This window comes from Miscanthus floridulus, chromosome 9, assembly GCF_019320115.1.
Source record: "Miscanthus floridulus cultivar M001 chromosome 9, ASM1932011v1, whole genome shotgun sequence".
In the NCBI taxonomy this organism is placed as follows: Eukaryota; Viridiplantae; Streptophyta; class Magnoliopsida; order Poales; family Poaceae; genus Miscanthus; species Miscanthus floridulus.
In genome coordinates this window covers 9775899-9790797 of record NC_089588.1, presented here as the reverse complement: position 1 = coordinate 9790797, position 14899 = coordinate 9775899, and positions in this window count along the sequence as shown.

The following is a 14899-nucleotide window of genomic DNA, read 5'->3' as shown; positions in this document are numbered from 1 at the left end:
CACCTCTCACTTCAAGAGTTCACTCTCTTGATTTAAGAACGAGGGTAAGGCAAGCCTTTGTGGCAAGCTCAAGCCTTTTGTGGCTTCCTCAACAACGTGAACTTAGGCAAACCTTTGTGGTGAGCTGAACCACGAGATAAATCTTGTGTCTCGCGTGCTTCATCTTGTTTACTTGCTGGTTTATCTTATTGCTAGCTATTATTAGGGTTTAGTTGCTCGATCCACTCTTGTGTGGAGTTTCTATGGTATTTAGTCTTCGAACTGGATCTTGTCTCTCTATTGCAGGTTTAAGCAGCTAGCGGGGTCAGGTTCATCTCTGTAAAATCTCAACCGTGTTAGATTTATTTTCGTAGAGCGGAAGTGCCGCCCTCTGTTCTAATAGAGTTTTGAGTTGAATTTTTATAGGCCTATTCACCCCCCTCTGGGCCTTCTTTTATCTTCCTGAAGATCCTACAAGTGGTTTCAGAGCGAGGTTGCTTCGTATACGCTTCACCGCGTGAAGTATGGAAGAAGGAGAAGGTTCAAAGACCATTCGCGTTGCGGACGCAAGTGGTGTGCACGTCGAGGATGTTGGCAGTAGCAGCGAGCTGTCCATGTCGACAGCAAGTGATGCCACCATCAAAGAACCCAAGACCACCGATGCCGAAAGAAGAAAGGCAAGAAAAGAAAGAAAAGCTGCCAAGATCGCAACAAGAGAAGCAAGAGAAAAGAAGAAGGAAGAGCAGCGGCTCAAAGACAAGAAGAAGAGAAAAGAAGCTAGAAGAATCACAAGAGAAGCAAGAGCCAAGAGAAGGGCAGCAAGAGCTCAAGAGCAAGAGAAGAATGAGTATGATGCATCATCTAGTGAGCTCTATAGTAGCTCGGATGATGGAGATGATGATGTGTCATACCATGCTTCAAAAGATAGCAAGAAGGTGAAGAGCAAGGATAAGAATAAGGATAGCGATGACAAGGGCAACAACAAGAAGAAGAAGAAATATGCCGCCGTATCCTTTAATTATTCTTATTTGTCTAACCATAATAAAAGGTCCTTTATCAATGTACCCGCGGGCAAGTTGCCTCATTTTGATAGGACAAACTTTGCCAAGTGGAAACACTTGATGAGCACCTATCTTGTAGGTCTTCACCCCGGTCTTTGGGAGATTGTGGTGAATGGATTGCAGCCACCGGAAGATCCCGAAGCACCAACAAATGAGGAGCTAGCTGTTGTCCATCTCAATGGCCAAGCCACAAGTATTCTTCTTAGTGCCTTGGATGGAAATGAGTACAATCGAGTGATGAATGTCAATGTTGCAAAACAGATTTGGGACACTTTGCATCTAGCACATGAAGGTGTTGATAAAGTGAGAAAAGCAAAGATTGATTTGTTGATGGCTAAGCTCAATAGGTTCGTGATTGTTGATGGAGAGGGGCCTCAAGAGATGTTTGATAGATTGATGACCTTGGTGGGCAAGATTAGAGGCTATGGATGTGATGAGCTTGATGATCACAAAGTGGTGAAGGTTATGTTGGAAGCCTACTCACCAAGAAATGAGACCGTAGTTACCTTGATTAGAGATAAGAAGAAGTTTGAGCACTTCACACCTAATGATGTGTTTGGAAGATTGTTGATATTTGACATACAAAGAGAAGAAGCCAATGAGAGGAGAAGACTTGGTGAGTTGCAAGCCAAGTTAGAAGGCATGAAAATCAAGGAAGTAGCTCTTAAGGCCAATAAATCAAGCAATCTAGGCACCTCCAACAATGCAAAGGGCAGCAAGCAAGCATCAACAAGTCAACCCAAGGAAATCAAGCCAACTCCACAAAATGATGATCAAAGTTCATCCTCAAGTGAAGATGAAGATGATGGGGCTGATTACATGAAGATTGATGACATGGCTTTGTTCATGAAGAGCTATCACAAGAGGCTAAAAAAGAATGGGTATAAAATAGTGCAAAGAAGGTTCCCAAACAAGAAGAAGAGGACTTGCTACAATTGTGGCAGCACGGAGCACTTCATTGCTAAGTGTCCCTATGACAAGAAAGAAAACAAATACAAGAGGGACAACAATGAAGGCAAGCATGAATACAAAAATAGATACAAGCAAATGGGAGAGGCACACATTGGGCATGAGTGGGACTCAACTAAGGAGTCAAGTGATGAGGATGTGAAGGTTGCAACCATGGCCATTCAAAAGCCATCCTCTACACCAAGGCTCTTCAACAACATGTCCGATGATGATGACCACCACTCCACTCACATTTGTCTTATGGCAAAGGGTGAGAAGGTAAAACGAAGAGCCAAATCTCCTCCACCTCCTAGTGACATCTCTAGTAGTGAACTTAGTGATTCTAGTGATGATGATACTAGTGATGTTGAGAAATATGCTAAATTGACTAAAAAGTTGGATCCTATGACCAAGCTCTTCATCATAAATCTAATGGAGGAATTAGAAAGTGTCAAAGCCGAGCTAGCCGATAAAGATGAATATCTTGAGGAAACCGAAAAGATGTATATTGGCTGCAAGGAAGCTTTTAAGTTAGAGAGAAGTGAGGTAAACTCTTTGAACAAGACCTTGGCCGAAGAGCAAAGAGAACATGCTCTCACAAAGAAGGCAAATATTACACTCAATGACAAGTATTGTGTCTTAGTTGAAAAGTACAACAAACTTGAGAAGCAATATAATCTTCTATGCGAGAGCACCCCACTCCCCTCTAACACAAATGACATTTCTATTCCCTCCACTAGCTAAGGATGTGGAAAATGCTATAATCTTGACTTAAATGTTTATTCCACTAACCTTGCAAACTTTGAAGTTATGAAAAAGGAGATTGCTAGGCTCAATGCTATGTTAGGCAAAAGGTGCATGGAAGGCAAGAAACATGCTGGTGGCAAAGTTGAAAAACCAAAAAGGCCGTAATACAAATGTGAAAGAAATCCATGTATCAAGGATGGGCTTGGGCACACTCATGGAGGTAAAATCAATGGGAGAAAGGTAATCAATGGATATGAGTGTGTTCAGTTCATGAGCAAAGGGCAGGAAGGTATAGATAGGTCTGCACAGATGGTGGCACAAGGCTAGCCCAGAGCAGCACCACAGTCTATGGGCGGCAGTGCCGCTGTGAAGGGCGGCAGTGCCACCCCCCACAGAAAAGGGAAGACCACCTTCTCCTCCTTTGCTCATGTCAAGCCCATGAAGAAGGTGTTTCATCCTGAGCACGTTGTCCAGAAACCAAAGAAATCTATCTAGACCACTCCAAATAGATATGCTTATCAACCAAAGGCAAAAGCACCTCAACAATGTTTGAATTCTAACTTTGTTTTGCAGCACAACAGCAAGGGGGAAGTGTTTGCCAAGTTTATTGGCAATGGTAGAAATGTTTATCATAATGCTTTCATTTGGGTTCCTAAAGTTATTGTGACTAACATGCAAGCCCCAAGAATGTTTGGGGACCTAAAACTAGGAACTAAACTTGTGCTGTAGGCATACTCCTCCGGTGGGTCAAGTCGGGTGCTTGACAGCGGCTGTACAAATCATATGACCGGAGAAAGGAGTATGTTCTCATCATACTCTCCAACTACAAATTCAGATGAGAATATTATATTTGGTTACAATTCAAAAGGGGGTGTGATTGGACTTGGTAAAGTAGCTATTACACTTGATCATTCAATTACAAATGTCTTACATGTTGATTCCTTGAAGTACAATCTGTTGTCCGTCTCTCAATTATGTGAGATGGGCTACAATTGTCTCTTCACGGATAAGGGTGTGGAAGTCTCTAAGAGGGAGGATTCCTCTATTGTCTTTACGGGTCGCCTCAAGAACAAACTTTATCTAGTTGATTTCAGCAATAGTAAAGCTAAGCTTGAGACCTATTTAGTGGCAAAATCTAGCATGGGTTGGCTATGGCATCGCCGACTAGCTCATGTTGGGATGAGGAACTTGGCCAAACTCCTAAAAGACAACCACATCCTTAGACTAACCAATATTTAATTTGAGAAAGACATGATTTGTAGTGCTTGCCAAGCCGGAAAGCAAGTAGGTGTACCTCACCCACCAAAGAGCATCATGACCACCACACAACCGTTGGAGTTGATTCACATGGATCTCTTTGGACCGGTCGCCTACCTAAGCATCGGGGGTAACAAATATGGTCTAGTTATTATTGATGATTATTCCCGCTTCACTTGGGTGTTCTTTGTTTATGATAAGTCCCAGGTGCAAGAGAAAGTTAAAATATTTGTGAGAATGGCACAAAGGGAGTTCGGTCTCCCTATCAAGAAGATAAGAAGTGACAATGGGACTGAATTCAAGAACACTCTAGTTGAAAAGTTTCTTGATGATGAGGGCATCAAGCATGAATTTTCAACTCCTTACACCCCTCAACAAAATGGTGTAGTAGAGAGGAAGAACCGTACACTTCTTGATATGGCAAGGACAATGCTTGATGAGTACAAGACGTCGGACCTCTTTTGGAGTGACGCCGTCAACACCGCTTGCCATGCTATCAACCGCCTCTACTTACACAAGAAACTCAAGACTTCATATGAGCTTCTAACCGGTAACAAACCAAAGGTGTCATACTTTAGAGTGTTTGGGTGCAAGTGCTTTATACTTAACAAAAGACCCAAAACCTCTAAATTCGCACCTAAAGTTGATGAAGGCATTCTTCTTGGTTATGGATCAAATGAGCATGTCTATCGTGTCTTCAACAAAACCATGGGTAGAGTTGAAGTCACGGTAGATGTGACATTTGATGAATCTAATGGCTCTCAAGTGGAGCAAGTGGATTCAAGTGGTGTGGGAAAGGAGGATCCACCATGTGAAGCAATCAAGCAAATGGCTATAGGTGACATTAGGCCACAAGAAGATCGAGCCACTGATGATGAGGATCCATAGGATGTTGCTGCACAAATTTCCGCTAACGTACTCCATCGACAAGGGCAGCACTCACCTGCTAAAAATCAGCAAGGCAGCAGTGCCGCTCCTAAGGGCGGTAGTGTCGCCCCATCCACCTCAGCAGCAGTTCCTTCAACTCCTACTCCACCACTTCAAAGGGTCAACCTGGAGCCTATCTTTGAACAAGAAGAAGCTAAAAGTCTAGAAGAAGAACAAGGAGGCGTTGAGCATCCAAGACTACATTAAACTATACAATGGGATCACCCCATTGACAACATCCTTGGGAGCATTCGAAAGGGGGTAACAACTCGTTCACATTTAGCAAATTTTTGTTAATATTACTCGTTTGTTTCCTCTTTGGAACCTCTTAAGGTAGAACAAGCACTTGGAGATCCGAATTAGGTCATGGCCATGCAAGAAGAGCTCAACAACTTCAAGAGAAATCAAGTGTGTAACTTGGTGGAAAGGCCCAATACCAATGTCATTGGTACCAAGTGGGTCTTCCGCAACAAGCAAGATGAAAATGGCGTGGTGACAAGGAACAAGACAAGATTGGTGGCCCAAGGCTTCACTCAAGTAGAGGGCTTGGACTTTGAAGAAACATATGCACCGGTGGCAAGACTTGAAGCGATTCGAATGCTTCTAGCCTTTGCTGCCCATCATGACTTCAAGTTGTACCAAATGGGGTGCATTCCTCAATGGCCCAATACAAGAGTTGGTATATGTGGAGCAGCCACCAGGATTTGAAGATTCCAAGTTCCCAAATCATGTCTATAAACTCTAAAAGGCGCTCTATGGGCTTAAGCAAGCACCAAGAGCATGGTATGAATGCCTTAAGGAATTCTTGCTCAAACAAGGCTTTGAAATAGGCAAAGCTGACCCTACACTCTTTACTCACAAAGTTGAAAATGATATATTTGTGTGCCAAATATATGTCGATGATATAATATTTGGTAGTACTAACCATATGTATTGTGATGAGTTTAGTAGGATCATGACTAAGAGATTTGAGATGTCCATGATGAGTGAGCTGAAGTTCTTCCTTGGATTTCAAATCAAGCAAATGAAGGAAGGGACATTCATTAGCCAAACCAAGTACACCCATAATATGCTTAAAAAGTTCGACATGGTGAATGCCAAGCCTATCAAAACTCCCATGCCAACCAATGGACATCTTGATCTAAATGAAGAAGGAAAAGCCATGGACATCAAGGTATATCGCTCCATGATCGGCTCTCTACTTTACTTATGTGCATCTAGGCCGGATATAATGCTTAGTGTGTGCATGTGTGCTAGATTTCAAGCCAACCCTAAAGAGTGTCACTTAGTGGCTGTTAAAAAACTTTTGAGATATTTAGTACACACTCCTAACCTTGGCTTGTGGTATCCCAAGGGCTCCAAGTTCAATCTACTTGGCTATTCGGATTCTGATTATGCCGGTTGCAAGGTAGATAGAAAAAGCACTTCAGGGACGTGTCAATTCCTTGGACGGTCTCTAGTGTCTTGGAGTTCAAAGAAGCAAAATTGTGTAGCCCTTTCCACCGCCGAGGCCGAGTATGTTGCAGCCGGTGCATGTTGTGCTCAACTACTTTGGATGAGGCAAATCCTTCGTGATTTCAGATGTCAATTCACCAAAATCCCACTCTTATGTGACAATGAAAGTGCCATAAAGCTTGCAAACAATCCTGTAAGCCACTCAAGAACCAAACATATAGACATCCGACATCATTTCTTGAGAGACCATGAAACCAAAGGAGATATCAAAATTCATCATGTGAGCACCGAAAAGCAACTAGCCGATATCTTCACTAAGCCTCTTGATGAGTCAAGGTTTTGTGCTTTGCGTAGTGAGCTAAATATACTTGATTCTCGTAACGTGGTTTGAAATATGGCACACCTATGATTGACAACCTAGCAATATAGGAAAATGGTTTAAAAAGATATTATATTGTGTTTCAAAACCATTTCAAAATGTCAACTAAGTGTCATGACCATTGTCTATATTGTTGATTGCTTACTGGTCATGATATTTAGATAATATATATCCATATCTGAGGTAAAGAAGGTCATAGAGTTTTAGCATAATCCCTGCAAATTTGGCAAGCCGACAGTGCCGCTCTTAATGGCCGGCAGTGCTGCTCTCTGAAAACTGGGCTACGGGGCCCGTTTTATTCTATCTATTTCTTTCTCTGGCCCCTGACTTAGCTCTTCCCTTCTCTCCTAGCTGACGTCGACGCCCGTGCTCCTCTCTTCTTCTCTCTCAAGCATGTGCCACCGTCATTCCTTGTGGCCTGCCACCCCGGTAGTGCCGCCCCTGCAGCCGGTCGAGTCTCTTCATCGCTGGTCCCTGCAGGAAGCTCCTGGCCGAGCCCTTTCTCCTCTTCTCCCTCCACTCCATCGGTTTGGAAGCAAGGTGAAACCCTAACCCCATTCAATCTATGTAATCTGAAGCTTTTAGTTATGGATTCCTATTTCTAGGGGGGAGTATGAAGGGTTTAGAAAGGTTTTTTAATGGTTGAATCGGATTGATTTTGAATTTCACCGGTTGGATGATTTTGGGAAGAGCGGCAATGCCGCCCATGGGACCATTAATGGCACCTCTAGCATATTCTAACTGCTATACTCAATCTCATAAAATCAATGAAGTTCAGAATGGATTGGATTCATTTATCAAAATTGTTTCTAAAGTTTTTCATATTCAATCTTTCAAATCCATGGCTAGGGTTTCATATATTTTTCATTTAGACTGTGATTATGAAATTGTGATGATGGATAGACACTGTTGGAAGTAGGATTTAGCCAGAATGAGAAAGGTGAAAATGAACTAGTGAAGCAACTGAGAGCGGCAGTGCCGGCCTCAGGGGGCGGCAGTGCCACCCTACCATGCTGATTCCAAATACAGCAAAGCTTCCTGTGTCATTTTCAAAATTCTTTTTCTTGGTAAAACCTGCTTGCAGCTGTTTCTAACTCATCATCTTATACAATTTCTTATCAAGTCTCCTTTAAATTGCATAGATGGACCGAGGAAAAAGAAAGGTGATATCAACTAAGCAAAAGGTCAAGAGAGGCAGGGGACAGGCAACCTATATTCCCAGTGATAGAGTCTTGATGAAGACATTGCTGAAGAGGAAAGAATTCAGAAGATGGGAATGACCATTCATGTGTGGCCTAATTCTCCGCTGCACATTTCAGAGTTTGATAGCAGCTACATGAGAGATAACACTGATGTGTTCAACCTCAATCCTCCCTAAAACAGTGACAATCATAAGGTCATTGATTATTCTATGAGTTGGAAGAAGACTGGTGATGCTAGAGAGATTGATCCTTACTCCTCTGATAGATCAAATGGCATTGATTATAGATTTTGGAATGCTTTCCAATCTGATTTTTATGTCACAGCCATCCTATCCAAGTCAAAGGGCAAGATCATCAAGATGCAGTATGTTGATTTTGGTGACTTGGAGAGCAGAGATGATCATTAGTTTGCTATAGCCATCAATACCTGTGACCGCTTTGAAATGACAGATATCATGAGTTTCAGGTATGATTGGAACAGGGAGATTCTTGCACAGTTCCATGCCACTTACTATTGGAACAAGGAAGTGGATGAGCTTCATTGGATGACTGATGGGTGACATTATCGTATTGATTTTGTCACCTTCTGTCGTATTCTTGGTTTTGGACACATCCATAGGGGATATGAGAGGATTCATAATGAGCGTCATCTTGAGCCAATGGAAGTAAGCTTCATGTGGGAGGATCAAAATCTTGCAGTTCTAGATTGGTCAAGGACCAGCTCAAGAGCTTCTATTACATCATGAACAATCTTTTTAGGATCACTCTTAACCCCAAAGACAATGCAACAGATTTGAATGGCTATATCACTAATGTATTGTCTAGGTTTCCCAGTAGTGAGAAGTTTAATGTTCCAAGGTTCATTTGGGTTGAGCTAGCATATGCCATGGATGATGGGAGGAGATCTTTGCCCTATGCTCCTTACCTCATGTTTATGATTGAGAGAGTGACTGACATGTGGTTCCCTAAGGATTGTGAGCACACTGTTTATAAGATCAAAAAGACCCATGGTGGCTTAGGGGACTTGGCTCAGCAACTTAGCACACTGGTTCTAGAGGACTTGGAGATAGTGGGGCAGCAAGCTTTCACTCTTCTAGAGCTACACATAGAGATATTCCTGAGCCATCCAGGGCTAGGGAACAAAAGAAGAAGTCTGAGTGGGGGAAAATGAGTGCTTAGATGAAGGCAATCTTTACTCATTGTGCATATGCTTCACAGACTACTTATGAGGATAGAATGGAGAACAGGGAAGCAGTGAGGCATGCTAGGGGGATGGTAGGGCTGCCACCACTTCCACCAATGCAGTCTCCACCTTAGTTTCCTAACTTGCCTCGACTTTCTTCTTCTGATGAGGAGCAGGGTCAGCCACATGAGCATCATTATGAACAACCAGATGATCAGCAGTATGGACACTCATATGAGCTGTTTAGTCAGTACTATGGGTACACACAGGGATAGCATTTTGAGGAGCCCCCAAGTCAGCAGGACCTTGGTGCAGAGATTCACCCTACAGAGGCCGATCCATAGGTTCAGGCAGCCTTATTTCACACATATTCTAGGAGACCGCGTCCTTCGACGGATCAGCCAGGGCCCTCTACTTCAGCTGGGGCAGCACCTCCGCGACGTTCAGCATGCTTCACTTCACACACCCATGTCGCCGGTCGTGCCCGCGTCGACTCCAACAGTGACGAGTGATTTTTCTTCCTTTTCTTCTCTTTTTGGTACTTGATGCCAAAGGGGGAGAAAATTAGAGGGGTCAACAGATTTTTGACATCATGTGTTCTCTGCGGCTGCGCCTTATGTTCAAATCTGATGAGAGTAGTTGTTAGATTGTGAGTTTAAGAGTCACTCAAAACTCTATTTTTTGAAATATGCTACTTTGTCACTTATTTGCTTCAGATATGGACATGTATTCATGGTTACTATTTTAGCTTGTCATATTCTGAGTTTAGATTGTTTTATATTTATATGATCTGCTGTAGGAATCTGATTGCTACCTGACTGATATATTCAGGACGGCAATGCCGCCCTCTGTGGTCGGTAGTGTCACCCTGTGTTGTATCAGCTAGAATCTTATGTGCTTGAACTGATATGACCTGTCATATGCATCACTTTCATTCATGTGACACTTTGTTCAGCACCCCACAGCAGGCATGGATGTAGGGGGAGGTTCTCATCACACCTAAAATATGAATTATGGTCTTTCATGTCAAATTGAGAATTCAAATCTCTATTCACAGTTTTAGGGGGGGCTCCTACACCCATGGTTCGAAAAACTCAGTTTAGATTTTATATCTTTTGTAAGCTCTAATTGGGTTGTCATCAATCACCAAAAAGGGGAGACTGTAAGTGCAATCAAGCTCTATTGTGGGTTTTGGCATTGATGACCACCAAATTAGAGCACTATTAAGATTTATCGAGATGACAAGCAGAGAATCGAAAAATGAGGATGATGTACAGGTTGCAGGTGTCCTAATTACAATAGGTGGCCAGACCTAGCTCAAAGGAGGTTTAAATTCTTTTATGTTTTGAAATTGAGTTTAGGGAAAGCCGTACTATTAAGAGGGATTTTAGGACAGTTGGTCAACTGTTGAACTAGATGCTCAAATTCATAGATTTACATCCTCTCACCTAGTCAAAACAGCCAGCCAAATTTTATATCATCTTACCTATTTTGGATAGGGTGGCAGTGCCACCCTATTAAGAGCAGCAGTGTCACCCTTAACTGACCGTTGGGCTCGAGGGGTATTTATACCTTTCAGGCCCGGCCCACAACGGTCATCTTCACTGAGTCATTCTGCTCGAAACAAGATAGAACCAAAGCTCACTTCTCTCCTCCATTGTTACTCTACCATCCCTCAAGCAAATCCTTGATTCCAACCATCAAAACTTGAGAGAAAAGGCAGCAAAACTCGATTGGAGAGCAGATCCACTAATTCGCAAAGTCTAAGAGCATTTGGTTCATGTTTGGCCAGTTGTTCTAGGGTTTGTTACTCTTGGAGCTTGCTCCTAGCTGGCTAGGCGTCGCCCTTATGCTTGCCAACTTGTTTGGCAGCCTTGGGAGGTTTGTAACCTCATTCAAAAGCTAAGAAATCACCTCTCACTTCAAGAGTTCACTCTCTTGATTTGAGAACGAGGGTAAGGCAAGCCTTTGTGGCAAGCTCAAGCCTTTTGTGGCTTCCTCAACAACGTGGACTTAGGCAAACCTTTGTGGTGAGCTGAACCACAGGATAAATCTTGTGTCTCGCGTGCTTCATCTTGTTTACTTACTAGTTTACCTTATTGCTAGCTATTGTTAGGGTTTAGTTGCTCGATCCACTCTTGTATGGAGTTTCAGTGGTATTCAGTCTTTGAACTAGATCTTGTCTCTCTATTGCAGGTTTAAGCAGCTAGCGGGGTCAGGTTCATCTCTGTAAAATCTCAACCGTGTTAGATTTATTTTCGTAGAGCGACAGTGCCGCCCTGAATGGCCGGTAGTGCCACCCTCTGTTCTAACAGAGTTTTGAGTTGAATTTTTACAGGCCTATTCACCCCCCCCCTCTAGGCCTTCTTTATCTTCCTGAAGATCCTACACATTGCCGCCGCTGGCCATCTCCTTTGCATTGATGGATTGTGGTGACCCATAATCTTTGTCGAGGTAATGCTCTTCTGCATCTCTGTCAATTTTTTTGCTAGGGTTAGGATTCAAATTTAGTTTGACTAGATAGAGATTTATATAATTAGTTAGCAAAGATATTTAGTGAAGTTAGTAAATATAAGTTATGTATAGTTTTGCAGTTAGTTTTGTAGTTAGCTAGATATGTATAGTTAGTAAAGTTACTTAGTATAGTAAGTATAGGTATTAATATTAGTGTGTTTAGTTAGTATAGTTAGTTAGAATTGTTGGTATAGGTATTAATATTAGATTAGTTAGTATAGTTAGTTGGTATAGGTGTAGTTAGTATAGGTGTAATCAGTTAGTTAGTACGCATGGCGATTTTGATGACCTGATGAAGTTTCTGAAATGCATTTGTAGATGGATTGTTGTGTTAGAGTTTTCTATGTCGGAAGTGTTAGGAGAGAAGATGGTATGTTTGAGGATATGGAAGAAGAATTGGAATGATTTGATGAACCTCCTAGCTTTAGCGATCTTTATGGCCGTTTGAATGGAAAGTTTGGCAGTGATTATACACTGAAGGGGAGGTTTGATAGTGGAAAGACTAGGGCACACTACGTGCTGATGCCCTTGCGGGACCATGCTCACTGGTCCCGCTACAATAGGGTAATCCAAGGTTCCAATGTGGCCTTAGCTAAGGTGGTTGTGGAGAATGGGTACATGATGCATGATCTCTAGGAGGGTCGTCCTTCGATGATGATACTCAACAAGAATGTGGGGTTCATGTGGAACCAACTATGGGTACTATGGATTTGGATGATCAGTTGATGTAGGAGCAGTTTCATTCAAGTCAAGTAGGTTGTGTAAGCAATGACTTCGATGTGAACGAGTTCGAATGGGAAGAGAAGCAGGAGGAGGAGGATAGGATCGATGATGTAGTTAGCAGTGATTCAGATGATAACCAGCGAGGTAGACATGCTATGCCACACCAGTTGGTGCCATGCCAGTACCTGTTCATGGTATGCCATTACCAGTACCAACTGAGGTTTTGCATGCTATGCTGGCTCAGGGTAGACTAGTCATAGATTTGCCAGCAGATGATACCCCCTATGATTCATGGGGTAGAATTAGCGAAGCACAGTAGTATGTTCCACCACCACCTTACACAGCAACAGAGCTTGAGCAACTAAGGTCGATGAACGTACCTTTCAGGGGCATTCTGAACTATAGAGATGTCAGCATGATGGATATGATAGTTTGTGACACCAGTCTCCAGGTGTGTAGGAAATCATTGTATGACCATGAGAAAAAAATCCTTAGTAAGGGGGTGATATTCAATACAATGTCAGAGATGAAGCTCTTCGTTTAGGACTATGCTGTGTATCACCATGGGTCGTACAACGTCACTCATTCGGACCAGGAGTTGAGGTACCACGTGATATGCAAAAATGGTTGTATATGGAGGTTAAATGCATGAAAGAGATAGAGTGATGATAAGTGGAGGATAAGTAAAGTGGTCGAACCCCACACTTGCCTATCAAATACGGGGAAGGAAAATCATCAGTAGCTCACTGCACGTTACCTTGCCCGTCGTATATTGGGGCTTGTTGATGACAATAACGATATTTTGGTGTCTTCGTTACAACAGTCCAAATTTGGATTCATTAAGTATGATGTGAAGTACGGAAAGGCTTGGCGTGCTAAGCAAATTGCCCTGGCGATTCATTGGGGTAGTTGGGAGGAAGCGTACAACAGGGTGCCCCACATCTTATGTGCAATACATTACTACAACCCTAGCTTGAAATGGTTTGTGGACACTGGAGGGATGTATTTTTGGGACCCATTGAGGCATGTCCTGCATCGTGTGTTCTGGTCATTCACGCAAATGGAACATGCATTCTAGTTTTGTTGGCTAGTCGTACTTGTTGATGGCACTTTCCTGATAGGAAAGTACAGGGGCACCTTGATGATGGTTGCTGCTATTGATTCGGAGGACCAGATAGTACCCATGGCTTTTGCTTTGGCAGAGGGAGAGAACAATGAATCATGGTCATGGTTCATGTGGCTTCTACGTGTACAAGTGCTTGGCCCATCTTGCACTATATGTTTGATCTCGGACCATCACCCAGGGCTTCTTAATGCTGCAGCTAAGCATATAGATGGGTTCCCGCCTCTAGTGCATAGATGGTGCATGAGACTTTTTGCCGCTATTTTCTAGCGGCGTCAGAGGAAGGAGGTATGTGACAACGTAAAGGCTATGTTGTGTACGTACAGAGCACCAGTTCAAGGAGACAAAGAGAGAACTAGACAAGATGCTAAATGAAATAGGCAAGGCCTGGTTAGAGGTGGAACAGAAGGCTAAGTGGGCGTTAGCATATGATGAGGGGGGTTTCAGGTATGGCATCATGACCACTAAATCCTCAGAATCTTTCAACCATGTATTCACCGGAGTTTGATCGTTGCCTGTGTCTGTAATTGTTGAGTTCTCCTTTCATAAGTGCAATGAATATTTTATCAAGAGGTGGAAACTTACGCAGAGGAATATAGCTGAGCAGGGGCGATTTGGAAAGGCCGGAGCAGAACATTTGAAGGAGGCCGAGGAATTGGCCAAGCAGCACACCACCGAGCCGTATGGACCCTGCCACCATATCTTTAGTGTATGGGGTAAGGGTGGCACAAGCTTGGGTGTCAAACATTATGGTGGATGAAACTACCGAGTTGATCTTAACAAAGTAGAGTATTGTTGCAACGACCCTCAGATCATGCATGCCCCTTGCTCTCATATGATCACGGCCTGCAGGGTTCGCGGGTATAACTTTGAGGATCTGCCATATATGTCACCCTTGTATCTCTGTTCGAACACCGTTAGTATTTGGGAGAGGAGCTTCAAGCCATACCTTGACCCGACACAGTGGCCACCTTATCATGGTTATGACTACGTGTCGCATCTGGATCTAATGAAGGTAGGCAAGGGTAGGAGGAAGAAGAAGCGACTCAAGGGGGACATGGACGCTATGAGAGGGTATGGCGAAGACATGTATGGAGGGGGAGACTTCAACGAGGCCCGTGGCAGGAATCTTTGCTCCGTTTGCAAAGAACCTAGTCACATGGCTAGTAGGCAATTAGGCATAGATGACACGGGCATCAGGTGCATATATCATACATTTTATTATACTAATGTTAATTGTTTGCTATGCTATTTAAAACTACTATGTTAGTACCAATTATGATATATGTTTATTCTCTCATTTTGCATAATAGTTTATTCATTTTACATTTACTTTGTTTTTATGCACTAATGTTCCATCATATTATAGTACTCTTAATGTTTGTTCTAACACATCCATTT